Genomic DNA, 27,738 nt, shown 5'->3' on the forward strand with positions numbered 1-27,738 from the left:
GAGTGAAACATCATCTTGCTGGTAAGTAAGCAGCCTGGTCTGCTGCAGGTAGGTCCACCCAAGCACTTTCACACTTGTTATGAGCCCGGCGTTTCCTGTGCCGGGACGGGTCCATGCTATGAGCCTGGCACCACCGGTGCCAGGACAAGGTCCAAAAGGTCCCTATTGGGACTTGCTGGTGCCGATAGTAAATGTTATGAGCCTGCTTCCAAGGATGTTGGGTAGGTCCTGACTCTTTGGAAGCAGTGACACTCCCAGAGGTTTTTGGTGTTGCTTTTTCCAAATAGTTTTAAAAATGTGCTCTGCATCATACGGTGCTCTCTGGCCTCTATTTGCAATTATCCAGTTTCTGTATTGTTGCTTGCATTTTTTAATCAAAAACTCCCCATCCAAACTTGCCTCTTGTTTAAGTTTTCTTACATCTGAACATAGGAGTTTCCTTGACTCCACCCCCTCCAGGTTATAGATATGCCTGGGCTTAAATTCTGGACCTCGCTGCACACCACTTAACACAATGAAGCCCTTTAATATCCATGCAAATTCTATCCCTGGATTAGGACCGACCAAATGTTTACCTAGTGTTGCTGTTATAATTGGGACCTCCACTGGCTTTATCCTTAATCTGTGCTCCCCCTCGGAGACCAAGGTCAAGGGATGTGAGTGAGTTTTTGGTAAACTCACAAACCCTTTGCACATTGCTTCCAACATATTATGGTTGCTTGTTACCATTGGGAGCACCTAAACAAGTCAACATAGCATAACTTGTTAGTTGAGACAAAGCAGTAGTCCAAACAGGCCTTCTGGGCACCTCTTGTCCAAGTCCATTGTCCAGGGATATCTCTGTTGGTTTGGCCATCTAGCATATGGAGGCATCGTTCTCCATATTCATCTAATCAGTGTGTGGCTCTGTTGTTCAATAAGTTCTTTATAAGCAGGTTGCCCTGATTGTCCAGGAATTTTACATTCAAATAAGTGCACTTTATTAAGCGTCAGTTTTTATGAGTAGCATAGACCTCATCTAACCTCGCCATCACACAATCGATAAATACCTTTTCATCACACATAGCCACGTTCCAGTATAAATAAAATATCACAAATGTTGTTACACCTTCACAACCATTCTGTGCTCTCTCCAGAATCAATATTTGGACAAATAGATAAGGGTCATTCATTTCCCTCACTGTAAACCCTTTCCCTATTTTTATGAGGGTTAACAAACCTGAATATGGTCTTCCCGCTATTCCTTTTTGAGCTTGGTTCAAGTAACTTTCAAAACCCTCACAACTAGGATTGGCCCTCAAACATGTTTCTTGTAAACATAGGATGTCATAGGATCCCTGATTCAGACTGTTGTTGTTAAATAAATGCACAAAACCCCTGGCATTCCAAGATCCTATTTGGAGTCCAGGGATCCTATCCGGGTCTTGGCGTTAATGACCTTTGGATGCGGCCAATGCTCCCGCTAGCCATGATCAATCTTGTAGCACTAATATAATAAACCTAGAGACACCAATGTAAGACAAGGAGCCAACGGAAATAAAGCAATGCTACAGGGTCTGTTTGGAGAAAACCTACAAGGAAAATAAGCTTGACACTCACACAATGAGATTACCGCCTAGCGAGGCAACTGCTTTAGATTCTCATATAATGGAAGACGACATGAAAAAATGAATGAAGTTGATAATGGATTCTTCCCTGGTTCTGGTATGCACTTGTGCTGTGAAATAAAGTTCTTACAACAGGCGTTGCCTGTGTTTCCGAGGTAAACTGGCTTCCTCACACCTGTTGACGTCAGGCGAATGGAGAGTAAAATGGGAAGTGTATGGGCCAATTTCAGTAATAATCTAGGGTGAAAAGATTTTCGCTGTTTTTTAGACATAGAACTGGGGAAGTAAGCAACCTCTCTCATGCAAGAAAATATGAAAATGTCTATGCTTAGCAGGCATCTTTTGTTATTAATGCATGAGGACTAGACGCAAAGGATATAGCTAAAACTGAGGAACTCCCACTGTTTGCCATAGATCTTAATGTCTAAAGGTTTTCGACAGGGAAAGTCAGGAATTTCTTTGGGAAGCGCTTAATGGGTCAGGCTTTGGTCAAGATACAGTCAAACAGCTAGAACATGGTTACTTATTATGCCCACCCACCAATGTTTGGGACTTCAACACCAATTGTCCCTGGCCAGCATAGGCAGTGATGAGGGATCATGGGGACTGTAGTTCAATACATTTAGTAGGGTCACATAATGAGCAGCCATGGTGTATAACATCAGTGATTGTGACTGGCCAAGCATCACAATTCTTTTCCCTAGGCTCTGCCTATCATACATATATATATACATATGGTTATTTTAACAAAACCCCAGTGGAAATAACAGGTACAAAACCTTAGTACATACATTACAATTACTACAGACCACTACAAACACAATCATGAAAGTATAACTATAAACACTCAAACCATACCACTACAATTTACTACATACAAATACAAATTCAACCAGAAAACTACAACTAGAAACACTCACTTCCTATCACTACACATTCAACCTTAACACTCACTTTACCTTTGCTATTGCTGTAAGCTGCTAATAATTAAATGGAGTTTTAAGGTGGGATTTGTAGTGGTATAGAGTGACTCATTCTAGTTGTAGTTTTGCTCTGTGGTTGAATTTGTAGTAGTATGTAGCAATTTGGACAGGGTTCTTCAGCAACCAATGAGTCAATGAAGTGACCCGTTTCTCTCCCTTCATCTCTGAACCACTTTGACACCGGGTTGAACAGCTTCAATGCTGTCCAAGCTGCTGCAAGGAAACGGCCAGAGTAATTTTCAACATAGCCGCTTGACTGCCTCATGCACCTCTGAGTTTTGGTCAGTGCCAATGCGGAAGCTCTGCTGTATTCACTTCCAAGATCCACTGAGTCTTCTAGCGTCCTGAAACCAGCATTGCCTGGCTGGTTACAAGCTCCTTTGACTCCAAAGCTGTCAACACTGCAGTACCACAAAATGTGTTGAGCCAGTTGAGACTGTTCGCGGCAGAAGACAAATCTTTGCTTCTCCGCATCTGAGGTGACGAGTCCTCCAGTGCCATTCACCCAACACTACCTACCATTTCCCAGCGTCTTCAACCCACAAGCAGTAACAGCTGCTGAACAGCATTGAATCATTGAATCTCGTCAACACCACCTCCCTGACTCGACACCGGCTTGGTACTGAATCTGCCGAAATGCTACGTTGGAGTCAAAGCAAGCAAAAATGTACTGGTAGTCGTTTTGTGCACCTGGCCTGCTTTGAAGGGCCTTAGTGACTGGTAATACTCCACTCTCTACCTTTTTTTAAAGACATCTTCAATAACCTTTACAACTGCTGCTGAAATCATTGCCTTTATACACTTATTTTAAAACCCAAAGTGCCCCTCCATTCCAAAGTCTGCATTCATTTCATTTTCCCTTGCAGCGGAGGGTAAATCGTGTTTTTATTAGTTGTGTGTATTTTCTAGTTTATTTTTTAAAAATATCCTATTTGTATAGAACTTTGGATGAACGTTCTTTTATTTTGGTATTGCAGTGCTAGTGTGGTTTGGTGTGCTTCCATACCAGTTCACACTTCTACTGACACGTATGACCTTCCCATGGCCTGTGCTACCCTCAGAGGTGAAGGAGGGATGGGCTGTTCTTGTTTCACCTTTGCAATTGGAGGCACTGGTGATTTAGTAGTGTGGGGCTCAGTGGGAGTTGTATTTAGTACTCATCCATGTACTCTTGCAGAGCAGTTGTCATTTCATCACAGAGGAGGAGAGGAGACGAAGAGAGAGGAGAGGAGGAGGCAAGAGAGTGTTGTGAAGTAGGAGGAAAGGAGACACTGGAGAGGGGTAAAGGGGAGAAGGAGGAGTGGAGAGGAGGGAATGAGAAGCAAAGAGAGAAGAGGTGAATTAGAGACGAGTGATGAGAAGAAAGGGAAGAGACAGAGGGTCGGCAGAAGGCGGTGCAAATGAAAAAGTGAGACAAAAGGGAGGAAGGAGCACAGGTGGAGAACAAAGACCTCAGAGGGTCATGGAAGGGAAACAGGAGGTGAGGCAGTGAAGGAGAGCGGTGAATTAAGAGGAAGAATGTCAAAGGAAAGAGGAAGGGAAGTAGAAAGAGTCTGCCGACTGGTCCAGTGAATGGAGGGAAGGGAGAGACAAAGGATCAAGCAAGAGTGGGGCTGATAGAGAGAATAAGACATACCAAGATCAGGAGGTCGAAGGTGAAGTCCTCAGAGGAGGGAGAAGAAGTAAACTGGGGTGCAAGGCAAACACTTTGACGTTCTTCACAACCTTGGATAATACGGTGTTCCTGAAGCGATAATGAAGGTAGTGGTTTATGGGTCAGTGATAAGAAACAAAGAGCTGAACACAAGCCATATTGAGAGCCAGGTCTGCTTAGTCTGACCAGCAAGGGAAAGTGGATATTACTCTGGGGTCCAACTAGCTTTATATTGCCCAACAATCAACCTTTCTCAGAAGACCTAAGGTACCTGGTCAGGGTACATGGTAAGAAAGTCCTGGAAGATCAATGGGTGACACTGCAACAAAAAAAACACAGAGACAAGAAAGTTAGTTTGGGGCATTACAAATTCAAGTGCTGGTGAGTGACTGTTTTGTCACCTGGAGAGATATGATATGATATGTCATTTATAATGCGACTGTACACAAGTGTTTCTTATTGAGGTCCACCTAGAACGTAGGTGCAGGTTCTAGGTGGACCTCAAATAAGAAAGAGAGAGGAAAGGACTAAGTAGAATACCTGCGTGCTGATTGTCCTATCCCTAGCTACTATCCAATGGGCCCAATTAAACATATTGCCTGATTTGTGTGACCAAAATACAACTAATAGTGAACTTTTAAATGGTCCGATTTGTCTGTTGATCACTCTGTCATGATTTAATCTGAACTCAAAATCAAAAATTATGTACATAGTAGTCCGAATAAGCATTAATGTTGGTGATTTGGATGCTAATAATCTGGATTCAATAAATTAAATATTGAAAGATTTGACGTTAGAAGCTTACATTCAAGATCATTGGAAACGCTGGAAAGCATGAAGGTGGGAATCCAATCAAAATGCAATTTCTTTTTTGTGGACATTAAATCTTAGATCTGAAAGAAACCCTTCTTAGTTGGCAGTCATTGCTTAATATGTTTCTTTGGGCTCTGAAGGGTGTCTGTACAGACCAGAAATAAAATGATGACACCCATATCAAAGGTATGCCTGTCTCTATCCAACTACAATCTCTATTATTGGGCAGCCAAATTGAAGAACCCAAGGATAGAAGGTCAGGAGAACTTTCTATAGTATATGAAATTACTTGGGCTCATAATTGCAGAAGAGACAATGGACCTGATTCACAAAGATTTTCATTAGAACAAATCAGAGATACACGTGAGCATCTTTGATCCACACCTGCTACATGATGAACAAAACCTAAAATGTTGTCACCAATTAGGCTCGGGATTGTGACATAATGAGACAAAGGAGTTTGGTGGTGAACCATGAAGCCAATCACAACACTTCTCCTATTAACTAATATCATATGCCTACATGCAGTTAGCCCTATTGCGCCAGCTAGCCAAATTCTGCTTTTTAGCCTATTTGTGCCAGGTAGCAATTCTCTGCTGTTAGCCCAATTGTGTCATGTTGGCACACTCTACATTTAGCAATTGCAACGACCACCCACACGTCTCACTTAGATATAATTGTGAAGATTAGCCATGCGCCACATTTAGATAGATTGTGAACTTTAGTCATGCACCATATTTAGATAGCTCTGTGAAGATTAGCCATGTATCACACTTAGATAGAATGTGAAGTTTTTATCATGCAGCACATTTAGATAGATCTGTTAAGATTTCAATGCAGCACTTTTAGATACATTTGTGAAGTTTAGCCATGCAGCACTTTTGGATAGATCTGTGAAGATTAGCCACATGTCACACTTTGATAGAATGTGAACTTTATCCATGCAGCACATTTAGATGAATCTGTGAAGATTTGGCATGCAGCACTTTTAGATGCATTTGTAAAGTTTAGCCATGCAGCACTTTTAGATAGATCTGTGATTAGCCATGCGTCACACTTAGATAGAATGTGAAGTTTAGCCATGCAGCACATTTAGATGGATTTGTGAAGATTTGGCATTCAGCACTTTTAGATACATTTGTGAAGATTAGCCACACATCACACTTATATAAATTGTGCAGTTTAACCATGCAGCACATTTAGAAAGATTATGAAGTTTAGCCATGCAGCACATGTAGATAGATCTCACAAATGCTCCAGACAAACAAGGCGATCATAATAAATCCTGCAGACAAGGATGGGGCTGTTGTGAACATGGATGTAGAGAAATGCAAAACAGAAGCATAAGGACAACACATGAGCACAAAATACTGCAATTAACCTACTGATGCCCCAATGTGGAGTACAAAAATATTCTGGAACAAATAACCAAGTCCATGCCTAACAATATTGGTGAACATATCCAAAGCCTCATACCAGAACAAGCAGCTCCTGGGACTTTCTACTCATCTCTGGCAACAACACATTAACCAAAGTAATATTTAGATACAATGAGTACATGTTGAAACCTCTGGTAATGATTGGACAAGAACCCACATAATCTAGCAAAGTCCCTGACCAGAAGTGCATTTCTAATTGATCAAAGACAAATGAGACCTGGAATGTACCCATTCAATATGAGGGGATGCAAAGCCTGCCAACACATGTCCACTGAATTTGCCATAACAACCACACAGAATTGAACTGGACTATCCCAACCCAGTTCTCCTGTCCACTGCACATTTCCTCCCCGCCCCTCCTCTTTCCTCTGTCACTAGCTGCCTTAGCCTGAACAGCACTTGCCTACCCCATCCGTCGTGTTCCCCCACTCCTTCCTCTCATCCCCAACCCCCTTGCACTTATCACCTTGTCATGGACTTGCACAGTAGAATAGTCACAAGATCAATATAACTGTTTCTTTGTTCTTGTTGTTTTCTTATGATATCCCAAGTCCCCCTCCCACTTCTTGCCTTGTGGCACCTGGAAACACATATGTATAGGCACCATACAAATGTCCAATGAAATAAAATAACTAAATACAGATTCAAGGGGCTGGGCATACAACAGAAAATTGTACATCATTGTGTACCTTATCCAATGCAAGAAATGTTTACAAGGAAAGTACATAGGCAAAACCTACTAGGAACTGTGCGAAAGGATTAACATACACAGATATACCATTGTGAACCATAAAGCAGAAATAAAGTAGTAAACCACTTCACACAAGGTGAGCACACACTAAAGGGCCAGTCACTTTGTGCACTAAAGAGTGATCTAAAAGTACAACACACAGAAGAACATGGGGAATCATACATTTACAGACTATCGACCTGAAGAACAGAGGTTTGATATGATATGAGAAGCCATTTATAACGCATCTGTACACAAATGTTTCTAGGCGCAACAAGACAAGGGAGGGAAGACAGAGGGAGGACAAGACAAACAATCTTACTAGGCCTTGTGTCATTCAGATTGTGCCAGTGCGAGAACAAGAAGTGCAAGGGGAAATGGAGGGTGGGAAGTGCAAGTGAGAGGGGAGGGGAAAACAGTGCAGCAATGCTCTGAGTAAGTGCAGCCAGGGCAGTGCGGCTCTATCTATGTAGTGCAAGGAGAACAATGGACTGTAGGGTTACAGTTACAGCCCCTAACTGCATGGTAGGCCCAGAGGTAGTGCAATGGCGACTGATCAAGAATGATCCTGGTATCTAGTGAGAATATTAGGGTAGTCAAGCAACCAGTCAGTACAGCAGCCAGGTAGGTCATGTAGGTCAGCAGGAGAGGGGGAGAGAGAAAGCAGAGGAGAAGAGGAAGGTTTTGAGCTTCTTCCGTTGGGCTCAAGTTTGAGAGGGGTAGGGAGGCCATTCCAGAGGGAGACACCGGCAGAGGAGAGAGATCTAGCCTCACTCTCTGCCTGGAGAAGCGTTTAAACCTTAGAGAGTTGGAGGTAGCTGAGCGAAGGCCTCGGGAAGGAAGGTATTTTGAAAGAGAGCTTTGGATGGAGTGCGGGACCCCACCTCAGAAAGCCTTGTAGAAAATGCAAAGGGCCTTGAACTTGATCCTTGAAGACACCAGGTGCCAGTGGAGACATTTCAGGGCTGGAGAGATATGGTACCTGGGCTTGAGGCGACAAATAAGTCTTGCAATCCTGTTCTGGATTAGTTGCAGAGGGCGGACAGTAGAGGAAGGCAGATTGAGAAAGAGGCTGTTGCAGTAGTCCAGCGTAGAGAGAACCAGGGCTCTGGAGACAGTGAGCTTCTGGGGGAAGGAAAGGAAGAATACCTCTGAGGAGGTGCAGCTAGTAGTGGGACTTCTTGGTGATATCTGAAATGTGAGGAAAGAGAGAGTGGAGTCGAAGATGACACAAAGGTTTTTTGCCACGCAGGAAGGCAAAGGAAGAGGGCCCAAGGCAGGCGGCCAGAGTGAGAGAGGGAAAGCAGGGGCGGGGGTCCCAGAGAGAAGGATCTATGTGCTACTGGCATTAAGGCAGAGATCATTGGAGGTGCACCAATCCTGAATCACGGATAGACAGTCAGGAATGAGGAGAGGAGGCTGAGGGGAGTCTTCAGGAAAGCTGAGTGTCATCTGCACATCACTGAAAGTTAGAGGAGAAGGTAGAGATCAGGTGGGCCAAAGGGGCCAAGTCAGGTTGAAAAGCCAGGCTGATAGGATAGAGCCCTGTGGAAGGCCACAGGTAGAGAGAGCGGTGGCAGAGAGAAAGGGACCAAGTTGGACCTGGGTGGGGCAGTCCAAGAGGAAGGACGTCAGCCACTACAGGGCCCAGGTTCTCGCGGAGTCATTTGGTCAGGATGGCATTGTTGACTATGTTGAAGGCAGTAGAAAGATCAAGGAGGATGAGGACAGAAGGAATGCTGGAATCAAGGCTAGAGAGCAGATCTTCACGGGTGTTCAGGAGAGCAGTGTCTGCGCCTCTGGCAGCTTTGAAGCCAGACTGATGGTCATGGAGACAACCAACAGATTCAGTGTGTTGAGTAGAGAAATGGCTTTCTTGTCTCACTGTGTTGAACTTTGAAGCACAGCCCATCAGACAACATACCATGCAAACACTGGCAATGTACCCCAGAATCTGATGTAGGTGTTAATAATTATACTTCCTTACAACGAGTTAGAATTCACAGCCTGTTTTCCCAGGCTTAAAAGAACCGACCAACCAAAATTCTCGGCAGTGTACAGTCCTTATTATTAAGTAGTAAGTGTTGAAAACAATGCAGTCAGTCAGCACTGGCCCCTCAGAACAAGTATATACGTCAACAGAAGGGATAGGGACAACAACACTTCCAGTGACTATCTCATATTCCTCTCCATTGCTCAAGCCTGAAAGAATGGACCTGATAGCCAAAAGATAAAATCACATCATCAATTTTATCACAATTTCGTATCATAATTCCACATAGTACCAATGTAAAACATGTATATAAAAGCATTCATCGAAGAACATCCACAAACTTGTTATTAAATACAAAAATCCTCCGACATATAATAAATATGCACATTACTCTCAATACTCCTAAAACACATCACAACAGGACAACAAAATAATTATACTTGGTACAATTTGTGGATTTACAATCATAGGCCCTCAGAACAAACAGCCAGGATTTAAAAACGTTAATTCTTGCTGAAGACTTTTTCACCAATGCAGTTGTACCTCTAGGGTGAATGCACTCTTACCCAGGCACTTCTGAAACCATAATGTGATTGCTGCTTGCTTCCCTACTCTTGCCATATGCCACTACCAGACTGGTGCAGTGCAGGGTTAATTCTCTTTATGGCACCATGAAGCAGCTGCCTGGCACTCTATTCAACGCACAGGTAGCAGCAACCACTAGCACTCAAAATAATAATGCTCCAGGTGCAATATTTGCAAACCAAGGTTACTCTCTTAGTGCAGTATTCATGACATTATTGAAGGTTTCTGGAGTGCACCTTCTCTCCTTGCTGCCTTAAGGGGGCTGTGGTGGATATAGCGATCAGCCAGGGAGCAGACTCAACGCCATTTTACCAGGCCTATGTATGTCCCGGTTCCCCAACAGTTCTGTGATCTGCCCAGCAGGTGCTGAATTTGTGGCTGATTTTTTCCAGACCCAATCGCTTTATAGTGGCGGATGGCAGAAAATGTCTAAATCTACTCTTCATCCATACCCGAAAGGCGAGCAGCTACGTTGACTGACGAATTGGCCATTCAGAGAATGCAAGCCATGGCACTGTTGGTGCTCCTTTATGGTGTATCAAGCATGGGTCCCACTTAACCGGAAACACGGGAAGGCAGATATGTCACACTTAATCAGACCACCAAGGGTATTGAACAGGTCAATCAAAATAGAAGCGTGCCAGCTAATGCCAGCATGTTCTATCCACATTCTTGACTGCATGATTTCCTCTCAGTACACAGACACATTTGGCAGTCTTGCGAAAAAAACAAGTCCTCTCTTCTTCCCACACTCGGCCTGTCCTACAAATGAAAGCAGGGTGGGATCTCATAGCAGGGCCATCCCCTACTATAGCCCCCTCTGCCCCAGGGTCCGAAACATAGATGCAATGGTTACATATCCATAAGAATCACACAGGCAGCGTGTATTGAATTTGGAAACACAAGATCACATATACATAATTTGTAATTTGGGGGTGGTCCCAGTCCTAAATGAAGCAATCTCCTTAGACTTGCCACTTCCGGTTTTGCAGTAATTTCCCGGGACCACTGAATCTCGTTGATGAGGAGTCTCAACTGTCCACAAGGGACTCAGTGCTCGTCGTCCGAATTTGGCTTCAGGTGGGGGGCTGCAACCAAGTGAATGGGCCCAGCAGCCGCCTGCCTTATAACTGCTCCCCGGAGCCAAAGCCGGATGTGGCTGAGACCGGGGAAGCTCCCTTCTGCCTCTGAGGGAGGAAGAGAGGTGCTCGGTACCCCCTGGGGGAGGGGGTGGGGACCAGAGGGGCAGCCCGCTATGAAGGCTGTCCCTCTAGCGCCCCCTCTGGGGGCTGGCTAGCCCCTTAGGCTGATGTGCGCTCCACTCAGTAAGTCTGCCCGGTATGCAGTAATAAAATCACAGCAAAAATGTCGCCATTACAAAAAATCGCAGCAAAAATGCTCTGGTTTGACCCGGTAAAGGTGTACCCCATTATACCATTTAAGGGTTGCGGGGATGTCCCCCGCTACCCTTAAATGGTATAATGGGTCTGGGGTTTGTGGGGGTGTCCCCCGCATCCTTTACATGGATTGCGGTGGCAAAACCACAGCCTTTTTGCCACAATTTGTTGTGTAAACGGCCATTTTTGCCGCAATTTGAACACATGGAATTGAACCTGTCCATCAGTTGGCTGATTCAATGCAGCCAATCAAGATGGGGGTGTGGTGGCAAGTATATGGCCCCCATTCGAGCTTCAGGGGCTCAGGAAATGTGCTTGCCTTTCTTCCTGCCATTATAAACTCAGTTTTGTAACAGGTGAAAAAGCAAATGCAGACACACAAGTCTACCTTCTTCCTATCTATAACTATAATTGAGTGCCTTATTGATGATGGTGGATCAGCGTTCTCTTGCTTAGCCGTAAAACTTTGGAACTCTCTCCCAGAGAAATACAAACTATGATGCACAATCTAAAATTCAGGAAACTTCCAAAAACCCGGCTCTTCACCTCTGAACGGGATGAAAATGACTGAAAAACATCCAGGCACCATGAAACAAACACACGACTGAAAAGGAGTGGGGAATGGCCCGGACCAGAGTAGAGGGTAGAGGAGAAGAGTGGCATCTGTATGGGAAGGGTGGTTTAAGAGCTGAAGCGTACCCATCCTGATAGATGGCCAATGGTGGAAACAGGGGATGGATATGTGTCCCACTTAATCGGACCGCTGATAGAGGGTGAAATGTAGAAACACGGGAAGGCAGATATGTCACACTTAATCAGACCACCAATGGTGTGGAACAGGTCACACATAAAGGAATAGTGTTAGATGCAGAAACAAGGCAGCCCATGGCTGACCACAGGGCACAGGGAACACTTTACCCCTGGAGGAACTTGTGGGGGGCGGTAATTGCTACAATCTAGAATGTTCAACAGGCTGAAGAGTATACATCAGATTTAGTGAGAACAGCGGCGGGAGGAAATGTACTGCATACACCCCTGAAACGCTGAACTAAACACAACCACACCGCTACAGCACCACAAACCACATGTACTTCACAACACCACAACAACGAAACAAGCCACGCATAATCTCGCCCAACACCACATGGCAGACACCAACCGAAAATCACACCCATGCTCAGTGAACGATATATCCGAACTGAAGCGGCCAACAGCACATCACAGCTCTCTTGCTCTTTTTCCAGCTCAATCCCATTAACAGACCCAGCAACCCTTCTTGCATTGCAAATCCAGCAAAGCGCCACGAGACCACGCAGGTGGCACCAGCGCGCGGTATAAGAACCTTTAACGTAACATAACATGATGCCTGCCCCTACGACGAAAGGCTCTCTGCATCCCTTCCAAGCTCCACAGCTAACACTCCTCGATGCCTGCGAGTTAATTTAGGAAAGATGTGCCCGCCCCTCTCGGAAGCTCTAGGGGTGGCACGAGGGGCATCTGGGAAGGCTCTGTTTCCTTTCGAAGCCCCATGGCAACATTTCTGTGTGATATCCCTTCCTTCAGCACCAAGGTTTTACATCACCAGTGACAGTTAATTTATACAAAATAGTTAATAGTAATAGAAAATAGATCAATGCTGCGTGCTGCCACTGTCTCTGTTTAATGCCCACATTGATATTGATATTGATATTGTATTTGTATCGCGCTCATGCTCAAGTGTTTCAGAGCGCTTTGGATTAGTTCAGGGGTTATCCTGACACAGAGGCGTTTTTATGGAGGCTCTGGCCGCATAACCTCTGTGCAACTCTATCCACGGCAAAGACCAACCCGTGGGTCGCTCTGTTTCTGACATTTTGACTGTTTTATGTAGAGTCAAGTCTGCGGGACCTTTCATGTGCTCCTGAAGAGCGGTGATGTAGAGCCAGGAGGCAGGCACTGGGCCCGCACTCCGTTGCCAGGCTTATCGGATGGAAGAGGCCCTTTGAGGACGCCGCCCCTGACCCTGTGTATGGGGACCCACATAAATCCGGGGGCACCTCTGAACAGATAGACTGCTTGCAGAGCCTGGCGATGCCTCTTGATCCCCAGCGGAAGAGTCAACAGATCGCCAGGTCAGATGCGAGGCCCAGCGTTTAACGAGGCGTGGAGGATGGGAGGCTGTTCTCACAGGTTTCAGTAAAACCCTCAATATTGCTCATTAAAAGTAAGCTCTTGTTAGTCCTGGTGCAGATAATCTTTTTCGCAGGTGGGATCATTCCAAGAGGATTAAACCCGAGAGCATTTTCTTGTGGTGATGCAAAGCTCAAGGCTCTGAGAGATAACGTTTGGGGCGGTAAATTGCTGATGTAGACAGGAAATGCCGGAAGAGAACATCTGCAGGGAGGGAAGCAGAGCCCCGTGACAGAACCAACCGAGAAAGGCGTGACGTCGCCCTGATTTACCGACCTCAACCAATTAGAAGCACAAGAAACGTACGCATAGTTTGTCTTGCATGCACGATGAAAACATTGAACTAGGTATGTTTATGGTCCAATAATACCATCTTGGTTTCAAGGGATCCTTAATATCATTGTGGTTGTGATTGAGGCGTTGCGTAATGTTGTGTTAGGAAGATTTTATTCCGCTCCAACTCACCCTGTTAGTCGTCTGAGTGCTGATGCTTGCCTGGAAGTTGGCGTATTGCGCCCCGGGTAGGGGTATCCAGACTGTATTCAACGTAAGAAAAGGGATTGAAGTAGAGGGTAGATGGAGAGAAAGGGAGAAAGATAAAAGGCGAGGAAGGTTGAAGGCAGAGCAATAGTTAGGGTGACTCTTGATCCACGGTGCAAGGTGTCGCTTATGCAGCATCTACACATATGCATAACATGGGGCCTGGCATTGACTCTGAAGAGCAGCCATTGTTCTTGAATCTAGCTTGCTTTGTGGGTGCTTGCCTGGCCCTCAGCGATGCCATGCAGGTGAGAGCCGGCGGGCGGAACTCAAACATGCAGCAGTGCCACTGGGAGGGGAAGGTGAGGCCAAGCCCTAAGCCCTCTGCAAGGCTTCCTGCCCATTAGTAGGGCCCATGTCACTCTCCTCTTTTCTCCTCATTCTTGCACCTGACATCAGACAGGAAGCAACTTTATGCCCGCCCTCCTTTGACTCATTGAGTGGGACCGTGCACTAAGGTTTTAATAATAGTATGAATTCAATTGATATTAACTTGTTTTTATATAGTGCTTGCAACCACAGTCAGTTTCTGCAGTTTTGTGGTGGTGTTAATGACAGACGCTACCATGAACCATTTTAATAGTATTCAATACAACATCAACCATGCAAGGATAAAAGCCTGAGTAGGCCCTGCCTGTGTTAAACCCTGTGAAAGGAAGGGAGGATACACACTGCAGCAAAGCAGAAGTCAATGAGGTAGCTACATTTTATAATCAGTATAATGAAATAACGCAGATGTGCAAAATGGTAGAAAGTGAGGAAGCATATCGCCCCATCCTGTCAACCATCTGGGAGGGGGGACAAATAGAAGGGGATTAACCTAATTGCAACGAAGGAGCATATTCAAATGTTGCTGGGCCTGGTCCCCGATGAAACATTGAGTTAATTTGTTCCACGATAAGGTCACAACCCTCACCTACCCCCACCCAATAGCCACTTAGCTTTCGCTCCTTCATCCCTCGCCGGTGCTGGGAGCACTCTGTCTATGTGGTGCAGCTCTGTCGCGGCAACGGCCACAATGGAAAGGGAGAAGGGAGTACGTGTAGTTCCTTTCTCCCTGATTCTTGGTGGCCATCTTGTTTTGTAGCTTGTTTCAAGCTGAGAAACAACAAACACGCCTTTTCTCAACTTAAAGAAACAATGAGAATCCCTTTTTAACGTCCCAGGATACTAATAACAATAAACCCCTATGGTGGTGGTATTAAAGGGGCAGGTAGTGGCCTGGGGCATTTCCAACTGGCCGGGGCATTACCTGACCCGGTAATGCCCACGCCCGTCTGGGTTTATTGCTTAAGTGTACACTGCCAACTAAATGTCCATGACTATGGGCCTCATTACACGGATGGCGGTGGACCAAGGTGCTATTCCGGTAAAATACCAGCACCGCCTTGGTGGAAAGGGGAATTACCGCCCTATTCCAAGGTTGGTGGGGCGGTAATTCCCCCTTCCTTCATTGCCCTTCCCCATTCCCATTTTTGCCCCATAGGGAATGAGGAAGGTGCTATTTACGGCACCGCAAATTGCGGTACCGTAATTAGCTCCCTGGTCCCTTTGCGGGTTGGTTTTTAACGCCTGCAAAAAGCAGGCGTTACATTCTCCAACCCGCAAAGGGACCTCGTAGTAAGGCAGTAAGGGTTTACCGGTACCGGTAAAACACTGTTACCGGTAAACCCTTACTGCCTACCGTGTAATGAAGCCCTATGACTTTTACTAGCACCCCAGCCCTAGTCATTGGCGTAGGCATTTGTTAAGGAATTGAGGCACACTCTCAATGCAAATCGTCCATAGTGGGATTTATGGATGGTTTTTAATTGCTAACAGGTTTTGAATGGTTACCACTTCAGCCATGCTTCCTGAGAGCTTTGTGGAGAGAAATAGACCCACTTGAAGGACACCCACAGCATAGATGAACCTTACGTACTATGATGATAATGATATGATATGGCATTTATAATGCGCCTATACACAAGTGTTTCTAGGCGGCGGAAAACGTGGCGCTTTGCCTCTGTAAACACCCTGCACTGGCACCGCAGGGAAGGCCTAAGAATATCTGACCCATCATCCCACTGGCTCTTGGAATATGTGAGTGCCAGCCTACTCACCTCTTTGCAGAACAATGTCTGGCCACAGGCTTGGAACTCTCTGATGGCACGTCCAGGTACTGGGTCAGTAGCATCTTGCACTGACAGGAAGCAGAGTGGCGCAGAAACACCCTGCTGTGGCATGCAAGGAAGGTTCCAGTCCTGACCCAGTATGCCAGAGTGAAGTGGGATTCATAGGGTGAGAAGAGAGTAAGTTATAGAATAGGGGGTAAATGCATGTGCCGCAGAGATCTGTGAGGGAGATATAGAATGGGGGGTTAAATGCATCCAGAGCGTAAATCCCGGTCGGCTCTACAAAGCTGTTCATTCTTCTGACCTCACAAACCCAGCACTAACTATGAAATCAGATTGCCTATTCAGAAAGTGCCAAGAGGCACTTCAGTTTGAGGTGTGCGCTACCTCTAGAAGCTCTTCAATGACCCAATGTAATAAAGCATAGCTGGGGACAGAGCCAATTGGATAAAGGTGGGCAGTATGAGAACAGGTTGTACCCGTAATAATAGAGCAGAGCAGCACAGTCCTCATAAAGGTAGATAAGAGCAGTCTTATCTACTTAATTGTGAGCACAGCCCACATAGCCAAGAAGGCCCACAAATCCTGGCTCTGAATCTCTATCCTTTGAAAAATCAAACCCTTCATCCCACCGCAGGACTTCCGGACCATAGTGCAGGCCCTTGTAGTCTTGCACATCGATGGGGGATATGCTCTCCTGATAGGTTTCCCAGCTCCTCACTTGACTCCCCTAAAAACAGTGCACCACGCTGAAGCACGTCTTATTACGAGAGCACAGACATTAGACGGAATTACCTCCACCCTAAGTGAACTACATTGGCTTCCACTCCAAGCCAGGATACTGTTCAAGACTGCATGTATCATATACAAAGCAGTCATGAGTAGCACAGCAGTGTACCTGGCGTCTAAGCTCCACATATCCGGTGGCACATGCTCCTCGCGCAGCAAATCGACCAACCGGCTTGAATCACAACTAGTCCGCAAAAAAGCAGGGACCCGCAAACAATCCCTCTCTTGTTATGCGCACACCCTCTGGAGCTCCATCCTGGTGTCATCTCGGAATGCCCCAAAAATTCTCCAATTTTGCAAATCTCTAAAAACATGGCTCTTTCAACAACACCTGACCATAGACTAATTCCAATCATCGACGCACATAACGATGCACAGACCTCACAGTATTGTGCTACTGTTAAAAGATGCCAGCCCAAATGCTGGCTACCCAAACTCTGTACACCGCTCTGCTGCTCTTGCACTAGATATGCGCTTTAAACAATACAAAATAATGGTAGAGGAGAGCAGTCTATGTGCTAGCACGGTCTTTGGTCCTGCAACAGCTAAATACAGACACCGCCCTGCTTCATGCATGAAATATATTATAAGTGCCGACAATGTCATAACACGTAAAGTGTGGTCCTATAGTGCATCCTAAATAGTGAACACAGTGCATCCCACAGATGCATGCTTTCACTGACCTACATGTATTCATTTATTTTATTGTCCATTTATAATGCGCTTTAAACCAGCAAGCAGTTTCTAAGCTCGGGATCGTGAATTGAACCTGTGTTGAGCCACATTGTCTTGCTTCCAAGACGAACGTGTTGCCCCTGCACTATCCTTCCTCCCCTAGGTCTGTGCAGGCACTGCCCTAGTACATGTACATGCACATATGTGTGCTGCAATTACTCTACTACATGCAGTGACTTCCACAGATCTGAGCAGGTACTGTTCTAATGCATGCAGTGCTTCTAATTGACCTATGCAGACTCTGTGATGTTACATATAATGCATTGTACGCATTATGCGCAATCACTGTCGTACCGCATAAAGTTCACTACAAATGGTGCTGTTTATGTAATATATAACCACTGAAATACGAAATCCAGTGCATACGGAAGATATACTGAGGCACTGTTCTACTCTATACAGTGCATTCCACAGATAGGTATGAAATTAACCTACTGTATACAGTGCTAACCAAAACAATTTGCAGGCACTGTCAGGGCTTTAAGTGGGCTAGGGCTAGCCTGTGCAGAGCCCCAGCAGTCTCCAAAAAGGGCTCCTGAGCCAGGGCCCTACCAGGCTCATCTCTGAATAGCCCCAGACTGCCAACCCCTCAGGCAGCCCGTTTAGCCGAAGCACTGCACGGTTAAAGGGCTGCCTGCAGGTGTCAGCACTTCAGATTAGAAAAAAGAAAAGGCATCACCTCTTCTTTTTTCTAATCTGAAACGCTGACACCTGCAGTCAGCCTTTTAACCGTGCTGCACTTCGGCTAGATGGGCTGCCTGCTGCGTGATGTCTCTTTACTCAGAAACAGGAGGAAGGCTGGGTTGCCGCACCTCTCCTTTTGTTTCTGAGTAAAGAGCCAACATGCAGCGGGAAACATGGTTAGAGGGTTTCCTGCTGCATGTTGGCTCCTCACTCAGAAACAAAAGGAGAGGCTGTGCATCCCAGCCTGCCTTCTGTTTCTGAATAAAGGGACATCATGCAGCAGGCAGCCCTTTTAATCAAGGAGCCGCGAGGTTACCCTGCTGGCAACCCTTTCACCACGCTGCTCCTTGAATGAAAGACCTGACAGTGGGGGGCTCTCATTAGGGGGAACTTCCATACTTAGGCCACACCCCCTAATTTAACACTCCACTTAAATCCCCGGGGACTGTACTTCTGCATGTAGTGCTCCCTGCAGATATATGTTACGATCACGAATGGCTCCTCCCTAACACCAAGTTCCATAAACACTCCCCACCTAATCTGAGAGTGGGCGATCTATTCCCCCTTAACAAAGTCAAACACTACATTTAATATTTAACTTGTCTTTTTATAGTATTCGAAGACTATAGCAAGCCTTTTTTAGTATTCCATAGTATTCCTTTTAAGCAGAATACTATATGAGGACTATTCCATGTGTTGAATACTAGTCGCTTAGTAACAGAATACTAAACAAATACTTGTTTCTAATTTTTTAGTCTTCATTTAGTATTGAATACTATGATACTACGTCACCACTATTGACCACTACTGAGAAGAAAAAAAAAGATGATGAAAAGAAGTTCTTCCATTTTGGTGAGGGCCCTCCTCTTTCAACCACGGGTTGCCTGTAGATCCTGTGCTGGCAAATTGCCCACCCGCCTCGTCCCCCCTTGTTAGCGCCACGCTCCCTTGTATCTCCCCTCACTGTGTCATTTTCCCTATGACTTGTTAAGCGCTCGGTTGCTTCCCGAAGCTAGGTTCGCGCTCAATGATATAATAATAATGATAATGATAATACAAATCTGGACAGGTTACAGACTTAGGTATAAGAAATACTGCACATTGTGATTATCAGTGCAACAGACAGAGGACAACATATGAGCTGTGAAACATAGATGATTGACCCGACTGATTAAGCTCTTAGACAAAATACTCCATTCACGGGTATATTGGAGTTTTTCCATTTACACCGGCATCTGGCATAGTAGGCTTTAAGATAACTCAGAGGGTTAAGCACTCTCTACATAGTTCTGCATGATTTTCTGGTCACAAGTTCAAATCCTGCCAAAGCCAACTCAGCCTTTCATCCTTCTGATGTCATTAAATGAGTACAGACTTTGGTTGGGTAATAATAATGGTATATAAATATGTTTGGTATACAGCGCTTTGGCGAGAGCGCAATACAAATAGCAAATGACTATCCCTTGCCTCTCTCAAGCCAATTCCAGTGGTCCTGCAACCATTTGTTTAAATCTTGTGAAGGAGATTTGGTGTTTTTGTGTACGGTTCAGTGATAGTTGTATTTTTTTGATGACACTATACTAGAATTCTGTCATGGCGGCTAGGAAGCCCTATATCATGGGTGACTTCATGAACAAGTCATGGCTTCTTACTTGGCCTGGCGAGGCTTTAAGTTTTGATTTTCCCCTTGTAGGTATGGCGGTGGAGAGCCCAGCAGGAACACTAAAAAGCCAAGTCCGAATGTGTCACACGTTAAATGGGGCAAATTGGTAGTCATGAACACTTGGCCATCCTCTTTCCTTCCATGTCTTATTTCCTTCTCCACTCACTCCTCCCCTTTTCTTCCTTTATCCTAACACCTCCCGCTCTCTCCTCATACATTCTTTCTTCTGTTTCCTCTCTTGCCCCTTGCACATTGTACGTCACTTCAATACATTTCTTGCCTCTTTTGTTAACTTGCACATTTTACCGTTTTGCACATTTTACCGTTTCTACCGATGTATCCCAATATCTGTTCTGTCATACGTTTTTTTCATTCATATTCCTTTCTCTGTCCCGTTCTATATTTCCTTAAAATTGAATATCTCACTTCACTCTAATAGATTTTCCAGACCGGCATGTGTGGTATGATGAGCAGATTTGCAGAATCAAAAATATTGACAGGCAACCAACATAAAAATAAGGCTACAATGTTACAGTTGACGGCAACACAAAAGTAGGACTACACTTGCGTGTGCATGCCTGCCAACCTTTTGAGTCACCAGGGACCATGGCGGGTGAGAACCCATTTAGGTCTAAGGACGGGTAAGATGTTTGACGGGTGAGAGAATTAACACCATTGCGGGGGACACACTCTGAAAGCGGTTGAGTTGACCGTCATGGTGAGTTCTCCAGTCACAGAGTTCTAAGGGCCTGATTCATGGAATTTATTTCATGGTGAAAAGTGCTTTTCACTGGTGCAAAGAACACCCTGATTCATGGAACAGTGCAAAGTGGGTTTTTTTGCAGTGCAAGTGCAAAAATACACCTTGCACTGTTCCATGAATGAGGGTGTTTGTTGGCTGTGAAAAGTCACTGTGCACCAGTGAAAAGTCACTTTGCACTGTGCAAAACATGTAATTCCATGAATCAGGCCCTTAGTACTTTTTGGGTGAATTAGGCCCACTTAGCGCGGTGCAAAAAGTACTTTTGCAGTGCAAAGACACTTTGCTCCGCTCTGTGAATTAGGCCCAGTGCAAAGTGTATTTTTGCAATTCAAAGTCACTTTACATTTGTTTGGAGAAATGCATGAGAGAAAAGGTTAATTTTAAAGCACATTAAGGCCACGATTCATAGAAATGTGTGCAGAAATCCTGCAAGTACCATGTGCCGAGAAGAACACTGCGCCACCCTGCACACAGATTAAAAATGCATGCACCGAGTATTTATGGAATTGCTCGCACAAAGTAACCGTATTCGCAAGTCGCAGCCGAACGCTCCCGACATGCCCTCATGCAAAGCATAAACAGTCAGATCAGCCACATTTGTGTGCTCCTATGGGCGTGAATACACGTACCCTTCATTTTGCAGGGTCCCCTAGGCCTGCATCTCAGGGAACCTGCGCAGGGTCACCCGTAACTGGTCCTGGCACACCAACAACATGTGTATGAAAAATCGTAACTCGCTCTGTATTTGGAAAATCTGCATGTGAACCCCCGTAAACTGTTCCTGCACCCGCTACACTGCTCACGCACAACCCTAAGTAAGTTTGGAACCCCGGTTGCATACACACACCCCAAAATCTGATAAGTAACCCCACCTCTGTGCTGCTGATCCTATGCACAAGTGTACTTACGACTACCTTTGGGTGGCGGATCGTATGAGGGACTTGCGTGGCCATTTCCTGGCCGAGAGGTTGCACGATTGAATCCATCAATACTTCCTGTGCCACGCAATTGTGGGCGTGCGAGGGACTGCTGCAGGAATGCCCACTTTTTTCGCAATGTTCTAACACATTTCAGGTGTCCCTCCCCTTCCCAGCCCTCTGCGCAAGCCACGCCCACGTTGTGCATGGAGTCTCGTGCAAGGCCCTCAACGGCTGTCCGAGACGTGCCAAGCTAGCGCGAACTCCACGCAAGTCCAGGAAAGGTACCACGCATTCGATTCTGTGAATCGACGAAAGGGGATTTGCGCGCAGAATGGCACGCAAGTACCCTATTCTTTTCTGCTCAATTGATTCCATGAATCGGAACCAGTACAAATGATTAAAACTATCAGCGGCTTACTGCTCAGAGTCATTAAAGTGGCTTACTTCCACCCAAAATACTGCCCTTACAGGCCCTGATTCATGAAATAAATTATTTGCGTGTAAAACAGGGATTTGCATGCCATTCTAACAGCAAATCCCCATTCGTCAACCAGGGATTAGCGGACAGAAGGACACGCAAATTCCTTTTTTACACACAAAAAATTCCATGAACCAGGGCTACGGTCTTCTATTTCCAAGGATGATTTTTTTGTTAACATCTGACACGGCATCAGTTTTTTCTACACTGTAGATAAATTCCCGCTGAAAGCACGCTGCATGTCGGAGTGTTTCGGCGAAAGGCGCGCAGGGCATGTTTGCACCACGCTGTGCTGAAAGGAAACGCGAGCCACCCTATCCTATGCTTTAGACATGTTTCCTTGCAACACATGTTCAGTTGCCTCCCTCTAAGAATTGCAAGAACACCTTCTGAGTCACAGCTCGGTTGGAGAAAGGTGTTGGTTACCAAACACTCAGGGGCGCCCCCAGACATCTCTCACAGTGGTGGCCTGATAGAAATCTTGCGGTGGCACACCAAAACAAACACATAGAGGCAGGCGGGAAGGTGGGGGGGAGGGGGTGGGTGGTAGCAGCGTTTGTATAAGTGTGGCCGTGGCACTCCTTGTCCCCCCTCTGCCACACTGAGCTCCCTGTCATTCTGCTGCCAGGTCACATAGTTATCAAGTAACAGGAGAACTGCATTTATTTATATGTTGTGTCAAGGGTAATGCGGGGAAAGGGAAAACCTAAAAAACGCTCAGTCATGTCATAATGCTGGCAGACTGGTATAGTATTCCCTGGCACAGCACCCGCCAGTCGATATGTTGCCATGCAAGTATGGCACTCGAGGGGTTTCACTTATAAGGCTGCCAGGCTGTTAGTGTACTGAATTAGTCAATCAGACTGTGCCAACACTCCTTATCCTTTTTGTAATGCACCAGCATTCACCGTTTTACTCCGTCTATTCTTGACCACATTTGGCCTCTAGTCTTAGCAGTCTCTGAAATACTTTCCCAAATTCAGCCTGTGCTAAAATGTCAACGTCAGCCTGGGCAAAGAAGCCACATACCCACGGGACGCTGGAACATCTGTCAAGCACATCAGGCATCCAAACCTCTTACTAAATTCCTATTGCTTCGAACATTGGCCTCATGAACACAATCCAGTGTATTCCTTACTTATTAGAACACACCTTGTTCTGCATAGGTGATCTGTGGTCCTTCGAACAGCACCTTTAGGCAGCCACGATACCACAAAACCGTATCCCTCCCCCTGTATCCCTGAATCCACCAACTTCTCCCTCTTTCCAATTCTGTTGTGTTCCCTCTATTCCTCCTGTGGGGCACAACATGTTAATTTCCGGACACGCCTGGACAGACTGAAACTACTATGTAGGTGATTTGTTGCAGTATGAAAGCTTCATAAGGATACATAGGCAGTTTACTTCCTCCTTCTCTGCTGCCCTTTTTTAATCAATTGCAGGACAAGGTTGGATTCCCCCTGGCGGGGGCGCAATGCACCAGTCTCTAGGCAATCCTTGGCACGGTTAGTTTACTATTGTGATGACTGGCAGAATATGAGAAAACACTTAACATAACAAAATGTAACATACAAAATACCTTTCACCTGGACTCTTCTGTTCCGTTATTCCAGCCCTCCAATACCTTCAGTGCTTTGACATAGCGTAAGTGCCTTGCTGGTGCTACACAAGTAACAAGATAACATTATGCGCTTCCATCCCTTTGCGTTCTACTCCTCCCCACCATTCTCTCCCTTCCCTAAGCATGTTGGACTAGTTGGCCTCAGGGCAATTTGACAATTGGACATCTTAAGCTTTGTGCAGACTGACTTCCATTTGTTCTCCTTAAAGAAAGAACATACAACCTTGAAAATAAAAGGGTTGCCTGTGCTGCTGGGTTGCAAGCAAATATTGCATTTGGGTTGTGAGTATATGTGATTGGGAGAGTGGGAAGGAGGGCATTTATGCCTTTGTTGGCTTTCTCCCTCAACCAAATACTCTGAAGTCTGCATGCTTGCCCTGATCTTGCGAGCAACCCTTTAAAGCAAGAAAGTAAGTGGACATATTTTCAATGGACTAAAATACTTTTCTTCCACTGTAGGGGAAAGTGTCTATTCTGGGAGCCAGTTTTGGAGAAAAGTAATTTCTATTTGGACAGGCTTTAGTGCTTTCCCACCTGGCTGCTATTTGTGTAGGGGGTTCAAGTGTTTCAGCTGTCCAGATCACCATTTCTCTTGCATGTGAGTATATTTTGGAGCCAATACTTTGGGGTTTTGACAGTTATTAATGCAACCCTATCTTTAAACTGTTTTCAAGCTTTTCTGCTGCAAAGAAAACCTTTTCTCTTGCTTGTGAGCCCACTTCAGCGCAGATTAATTGGTTGTAGATTTAGTTACACCTGCCTGTTTTAGTTTTTTAAAAAGGTTTTCACATGTTTCTGTAGCACCAGTTTTCTTGCTGCGAGTCCATTTTGAAATACATGCATTGGAGATTTGACAGGTTTTCATATAATCCCATGAAAAATTTGAAAGGGCTTTGTAGTGTGTATGCTGTCCAGATCACCATTTCTCTTGCCCGTGAATCTGCTTTACGGCAAATTAATTTCTGTTTTTTAAATATTTAAATTCTGTTCATTTGGCGTGTTATTTGTAAAGGGGGTTCAAGTGTTTCTGTAACAATGCATTGGGGTTTGACATGCTTTAATGCAATACCACTTACTTGTTGGTGGTCAAATGTTTTAGCTGTCCATATGACCATTTCTGTTTCCCCTGCGTTCGTTTTGGAGCAAATGCATCAGGATTTTGAAAGGTTTTGTTTCAATTAGAGTGGGTTGTTTTCTTCCTCTATGCTCCTATTAGCACCCAGATGCCATGTGGCCCTTGCAGCGCTCTATAAATACCCTTACAATCCAATGCAATACAATCCCAATTGTCTACTGTGTTTAAAGAGTTTTCAAGTGTTCCAGCTGCCCAGTTTACCATTTCTCTTGCCTGTGGGCCTCCTTTATAGCAAATCCATTTGTGCTTTGAGTCTCATGTAATTTGTTTGGCCCAGTTCACTGCTGTACAAAGAGCAGGTTTTCCAGTGAAATGGTTTTCCCAAAGCTATCTGAATACACCTTACTGCCATCTAAGGAAGTATTAGGACAGGGCTGGTATATTCCCGGAGGAGCCCAGCAGCTGCCTAGCAGGGGCCCAGTCTCCACAACGCCTCAATAATCTTTCTAGATGTGTTGGCCAAGGCCAATGACTGCTAGGTCAGCAGCCATAGGACTGTATTCTCAGCAGGGATCCTGCATACTGAAGGTACCCTAGCATAAATGTGTCTTCAGGGTCATCCACTTCTCTGTGCTACAGAACTGGCCCTTTCTCGGAGTAGCCCTCCAGTGCAAAGCTTTGGACACACTGGGGCTTGCATTGTTAACTTGCAGCTTCACGGACTCACACCCCGCCCATCACCTTCATTGTTGTGATAGGGGCCTCACTGTGACATTAAATGCTATACAAGCCACAGGTGTGTCATAGTCGGATGTGGCGGCTGTCATGTAACACATACAGCCCCCTGTACAGGAACCCTGAGCTGTGCAGCAACTGCATTCTCATACAGTATATTGCACTATTTTACAGCGTTTCTCCTACTGTGCCTGTCCCGCAGTATGTTGCATTTCGCGTTTATAGGTGCCGGGCTCTCAATATATTGAATTAGTCAATTGGACCGTGCTAATACACGTTACCGTTTTTGTTATCCACAGACATTCACCTGTCCATACAGTATATTCTTGACCCAGCCACATTTTGTCTTCAGTCTGGTTAGTCCCAGAATTACTATTCTAGAGTTCATCCTATAGCGAAATTTAAATGGAAGCCTGTGCAAAGGAGCAACCATACTTCAAGAGCCGCAAGAGCACATCTCAAGGCCATCATGCAGCCAAACACATATTGCTTACTAATTTGCTATTGCTTTTCAAATCTGCTTTAGGACCACAATCCAATGTATTCCAAACTTATTATGACATAACTTTTTTTTAATATCGATCTATGGTCCATTTAACATGCGTTTCCCCTGCTGTTTCTCACCCCCGTTGCTTTAGCACTTTCTCCCCCTTTCCTATCCTCTCATCTTCCCCCATTCCTTTTTTCTCCCACTGTCTAAAGTATTCATATCCCAGAGAGGGGCACAACCAGTGGCGGCTGGTGATATTTTTAAGTGGAGGGCATACATATTTCCACCAAATATGCCCTAGTGACCAAGCGTAGTGAAGGAGCCCAAATCTTACAAGGGAGAGGCTTTCCCCTCAAGAACATGTTTAAAATAATGAGTTAAAATGGAGCATTTAACAGGAAATCTTTAGAAAAATTGGGTAAACAATCCGAACAGCTTGTAATTGGTTTTGTAGATAACTCATGAAAATATCCAACAAATGCAAGTCAATAAGAGTGCATTTCTTCAATACATGTTTATGATGCCTGTGCCCTTAATGTGTGCCAGTATAAAAGCATTGTCATGCTGGCTGTGCCCATACATTTCCATGCTGCCTGCACCAATATATGCCACTATTCCGCTATAAGAGCATACTCATGTTTTCTTTGCACATCATTCCAGCAATGATACTATAAGAAAACATGCCCACACTTATTCTGCCATTATATGGCAGTATCCCTACACATTCTAGTTGGCTTTGCCATTAAAAATGCACGTCACAGTATGAAAACATGTCTCCACTGGCTGCACCAAAATGCCAGTCCAGCTACATAATAACACTTATCATGCTTGCTTTTTCAAAGATGCCCAATGCAAAATATCATACTGCCATAAGAAATGGGTAGACTAGTGCATTTAAATGCTGGTCTAGCTACATAATAACACGTATTATTCATTTATGAATTTATCTTTTATTACATGCTTAATACCGGACACCAATCTCTAACCGCGGCACCAGTATTCAAACCGCATTGTTCTGCGTTGTCTTGCTTCCAAGACAAACACGCTGCCCCTGAGATATCCTCCCAGCCCATGTCATGCTTGTTTTATCAAAGATTTGCAATACAAAATGTCATGCCACAGTAAGAAATGGCTAGACTGGCTGCATCAAAATGCCAGTGTAGCCACGTAATAACACTTATCATTCTTGCTTTATCTTAGATGCCCAGTAAACAATGCCATGCATGCGCCCTGGCGCTAGCCCCTCGCACACACGCATAATCACATTCAACATGAATGTGATTAAGTGTGTGTGCGAGGCGCTCAGGGCCTAGTGGTAACATCATTTGTGCGAGGTACTGGGGTCCCAGAGAACAGCCATGGCAGTTTTTACTTGGCATAGGTTCCCAGTAAAAAACTGCCTGTCCTCTTGAGCCCCCAGCACCTCGCAGATACACATTTTCTATTGTGTGCATGCAAGGCGCTGGGGGCCCAGGCATGGCATTTTATGATCGATGCCCATCAAAAAATGACATGCCTGTCTCTGGGCAGCCCAGTGCCCCAGACACACACACAATCAATGTGATTATGTGTGTATAGGAGTCACTGGAGGGCACAGGGGGCAGGCATGGTATTTTGTACTATGTGATTATGTGTACCAGTACCACAAGGAACATCCCTATCTCCCCTCCTTTTCAACATCTATCTGAACCTACTGCCCGCACTCATCGGCTCTCACAATCTCACCTGCTACAACTACGCAGATGACACCCAGATCATCAT

Source organism: Ambystoma mexicanum, chromosome 4q, assembly GCF_040938575.1.
Source record: "Ambystoma mexicanum isolate Mex_15411 chromosome 4q, UKY_AmexF1_1, whole genome shotgun sequence".
Lineage (NCBI taxonomy): Eukaryota > Metazoa > Chordata > Amphibia > Caudata > Ambystomatidae > Ambystoma > Ambystoma mexicanum.